This window comes from Nuphar pumila, chromosome 7 (assembly GCF_984573655.1).
Source record: "Nuphar pumila chromosome 7, dmNupPumi1.hap1.1, whole genome shotgun sequence".
Classification (NCBI taxonomy): Eukaryota; Viridiplantae; Streptophyta; class Magnoliopsida; order Nymphaeales; family Nymphaeaceae; genus Nuphar; species Nuphar pumila.
The window spans coordinates 130196773-130201436 of NC_143255.1; the positions used below are offsets into that span (position 1 = coordinate 130196773).

A 4664-nucleotide genomic window follows, 5' to 3' on the forward strand; every position below is an offset into this window, starting at 1 on the left:
AAGAACTATACGATGGTCGGGGTAAAAAGACCAGACGATCCTTGAATATGATTTCTAAGTCGATGTATAAATGGTGTTGTGGTCAACAAGAACAAGTTTGAAAATGTGGATGACACAATATAATATTAACCAACAAGAACATTGGTGGTGTAAAAAGATAATCCTACCCCTATGGTGGTGGTGTAAAAGACAAACCTATCATTACTTACAGAAATAACAAGTCATTCAGAGTGCCATCTTCAACCAGATGGAATATGAAAATGTGTGACAAGATACGATGTCCAATTACTTATTATCCTTGTAATTCTAAATAAATGATGTTTGTGGGTTTTCACCAAATTTGAATTATCATTAGCAAACTAAGCGGGTCTATCATCTCCAACAAAGACTTCACGAAAGTCAGTGTAAAAAGGCAAAACTACCCCTCACATAGATATGTATTTTGATGTATACAAGGCATTGTGGTGAACAAGAACAAGTTTGAAAATGTGGATGATACAATATGATGTTAAGTAATACATACGTTGGTGATGAATATTGTTTGAGATTGATTAGATGAAATGAGAGAAGTTGAAAAGTACACAGTGGCAGAGTAAAAAGATAAACCTATCCGTGTACGACGAAGGAATAAGAAAGGTATTCATAATCTCATGTACAACAAGATGAAATGTGAAAGTTTCATTGACAAGGTATACCTACAACTTGTAACTTTAACAATATAACACATGTGGGTATTCACCGTACTTTAATTTTGATGCGATGATTTTCAACGAGTACTTTTATTGATGGCTAATGTAACACATGTGGGTGTAGTCTCCAGTGAACTCAGCATGATGTTTTTTTTGTTATTCCAACGCTAAAATATTTTATTATAGTTGCTCAATAGCAATTGGTCAGGACGGGTTAAGAGTTCAGTACTAGTGCGTACTCTTATCGGCATAAAATGGGTATGCTTGACGCCTGAATTGGCTATTTTTAATAAATATAAAAAGAATACTTAAATTTATTTTTTAATATTATTTTAATAGCTTTAACATGTGTCATTTCGGATTTTTTTAGTTCTTCTCGACAATGCCGCAGATAAATGATCGCACAACCAAAGAATTGTACAATACAAAATGACATGAAAAAACTAAATTGCTAATTATGCAATAAAAAAATTGTGAGGCTGACTAATATTTTATGATCAAAACTCCATAAACTAAAATTGTCATATATGGTATTCTTTGCAATAAAAAAAAGCTCGCTTTTAATTTTCAAGTAAAAAAATTACCATTTTTTTCAAAAAATGTCAGGAAGAAAAGTTGATTTTTTATCACGAGAAAGTGGCTGTCGATATTTACCCAAAAAAGCGTTTAGTCACTATGCTCAGCACCATTATTTCTTATCCTGATCCAAATCTGATTGGATCCGTCTGAGACAGGCCTAAAAAAGGCTTTCTTCAACCGACATTAGTACCGATTTCATTCGATCCATACCCGCACCAGAGTTTACACCTAAAGCGTACTCGATACGCAATTACGCACCGCCTACGGGTTTTCTTGATAATGACAAAATTATAAATTCCGCCCAATTAAAAACCTTTATTAAGCAAGTACTCCCGCCAAGTGCCAACCGCCAACCGCCATCCGCAAGCCAGATTTAAAACTCGTTACGTTACCTCTTTCACTCTCTAATCCAAGAACAAGAACCAGAACATCGACGTCTCTGGAAGCTCCCGCTAAGCGCATCGTCGTCCTCCCCCTTTCCCCTCGAGAACCAGAGACGATCTGATATTCTCGGTCCATTCGAAGCCCTAATCTCGCCGTCAGCGTCCTTCGTCGTCTGCCGACTCTCGTCGCCGCTCCTGCGAGGCTTCTGCTTCCCTTCCGATCCCCTCTCCACGCTCAGAGCTCGGAGATGATCGTCGAATCGAGGCGATTCGTCTCGAGATCTCCTTCGTTGTACGCGAGTTCTAGGCTGCGGAGCTGCGTGGTGTGTTTCTTCTTGCGAAAGGAACCCGACCGGACGGAGGATTCCTGGGAATGTGCAGAGAGGGAGGACGATCGCGTCCCGTTTGATCTCAACATCTTCGTCGTTCTCTCTGGGTTCGCCTTCTGAGCGTACACGAGCCCGCTTATGAGTTTAGCTGCGTTTGCCTGCCTTTTTCTTTCGATTTTCATTTTTTCTTGCTCCGGTTTTGGTTTTTGTGGATCTAGTGTGCGATGGTTTTGATCTCAGCGTGGTTTCTTGCTCGTTGAGGCAGGAGGACACGGGGACGCATGAGATTGGTGCCAAGTTGAGGCAGGAGAACGCGGGGACGCGTGAGTTTGGTGCAGCGGTGTGCCGTAGCTTAGTGCCAGACGGTGTATCTCTCCGAGTAAGACGGTTTGATCGTTTGCTATTTTCTTTTTTCCCGATCCATTTGTTTTTAGCATACGCACCGCCAAACGCCTTTCTTGATTGTAGTCAAACTCGTGTAGGAAATTCATGATCTATTGTGTCGATCTTCTTTTGGAATGATTTGTACTCAAGCGAGGTTGTTTCCTTTGGTGAATTGTAGGATTCTTTGTGTTTTAGATTTTGCATGTTCTCTTCAAAGAAGTTCTGGGTTAAGTGATGTATGTGTTGTCTGTGAAGTTGACACGCTTTTGTAAATTCATTTGGTTGTTAAGATAGTCTTGGATGCTTTCTTGTTTGTCGATTCTAACCCTTCAAAATATTTATCTGACCAGGCAGTTCCTTCGTGAGGTTTATGATGGGCAGCTATTTATCAATTTGAAGAAGGGTGTGGATTTGCCTGCCATGGATCCTTAGGTCGGTTCCATTTCTCCTTTATCTTTATTGATTCATTTTGTTGAATCTGAGTTTGCTGCCTAATGGATTTGGAGAATGTAGACTGGTCTAAATCGTTTTCCATCTTTCTTTTATGTTGAAACTGATTTTGAGTTGACCAATATGATTGCGTTAGTAATTTGAGTGAATATTGGATGAGAAGTGTTAAAACTGTTGTGAAACCCGATGATCCTGACAAACTAGACAGTGAGCCCTTCTAGTTAACCTGGCTCAACATCTGCATTTTGATATCCTAAACAAATAGAATTATCTACCACAATGCACATTAACACCTACTCGGTCTTTGGACATAGAAAATCACTTTGGATGGAGTGATAGAAGATAAAAAGGAATCTTTGCCATCTAGGGTAACTTCAGTAAGGCACTCAGACACCTTTGCATGGTCATGAAGATGAGATGCTCGTTTCTTTTTATCATGGCCTCATGTCGAGTTTGTATATATATGTATATATGTGTATGTATGCATGTATGTATCCACGTATGTATGTATGTGCCATTATCTTTATTATCTTTTTTGTATTTTTTGTCTGAATCCTTGTTTGGTGTGGTTAGCTAACCCTAGGCATTTTAGCCATCTGAGATAGAAATATGGGTTTGTAAATTCTGGTTCATCTCTTGATCATTAGAGAAAAATAAGCCATTAACACTGTTTGGGTGAGGCTTTTTGGTCACAGTCTTTTTGACCAATTTATATGGAAGTTCTGGGTGGCTCTGGGCTATATAATATTTTTCTCAAGAAAATGCTATCATGTGAAAATAGTTTCTAACAAATGCATTTTTTACACTCATTGGCAGTTCCAGTAATGTTCCATTTTGAAAATAATGCCACTTACTGATACAAAATTTCCAGGAACAAGCGATCTTTATGCAGTCATACAATATGACAACTAGGTTGTGAAATGCATGCCGAAATGGTCGTAAGTTTCACACTATTCCTTCTTAGCACTAGTTGGTATGTCAGTGAAACTCCAAATTAGTTTCCTTTTTGAATTAGAATTTTCTGGGTTCTGCAGAATTGCTTATTCACATGCATGCTATTGGAAGCATTTGATTCAATCTATGTTTAACATGATTTTATTGGGTTGTTTATAGTTTACCCTTGCCTCTTAAGCTTGATTTTCTTAAACAGGAAAGCTTATCAGGTTTTTTTCTGAAAATTTTGGTCATTGGAGATCAAATTCTCTACCTAGGGTTTAACACATCATTGTCTAACTTCATTTTATTACACTATTATGAGTGCCTTTATCAAATGTTCCATTAAAAAAGTGGTACACTTGTGATTTGCACCCAACATCACAAATAAATCATGTTAGTCTTTACCATTCTCATGGTATTATCTGTTATAATAGTGTCTGGTGCATGTCCATTTGGCAAGCCTGATTTATATGTTGTGCATTTTATCAAGGATTGGTTGCTGCCAAAGTATCAAATTTCAAATATAATGCAAGTTGATCTTATGCACAGAGCAAAACATACATAACACCACATACCATGCACGTACGCCAGCTACAACTCATGCTCTCATGCTCCAGGGTCATGCAGGTCATCTTTAGTTGCCCTTGACTATCTGCACAGTACCCCAATCACAATTATAGTAAAGCCTGTGCATGATGTTGGAAGTTTTTGTTTGTCAGAGGCAGGGATTTGTGTAGATTGGATATTTTCAAGCCCCATATAAGGACTACTTGGAGTAGAAGAATATTATGTAGTTGTTTTTAACGATAGGTATCTATTGATCAAATATTTTCTAGCCCGATATAAAGACAATTTGGAGTATAAAAATATCATATCATTACGGTTAATGATTGTTATGGGTCAGAACTCAAGTG

The 4664-nt window shown here is 38.1% G+C and overlaps 1 long non-coding RNA gene across 1 annotated transcript; it reads left to right on the forward strand.

The window, feature by feature from the left end:
- Nucleotides 1-2242: 2242 nt before the first annotated feature.
- LOC149833533 (uncharacterized) lies at nucleotides 2243-3768 on the forward strand. Its single transcript, XR_016433181.1, has 3 exons — nucleotides 2243-2359; nucleotides 2715-2796; nucleotides 3631-3768. It is a non-coding gene; the product is annotated as an uncharacterized LOC149833533 (long non-coding RNA).
- Nucleotides 3769-4664: the final 896 nt, after the last annotated feature.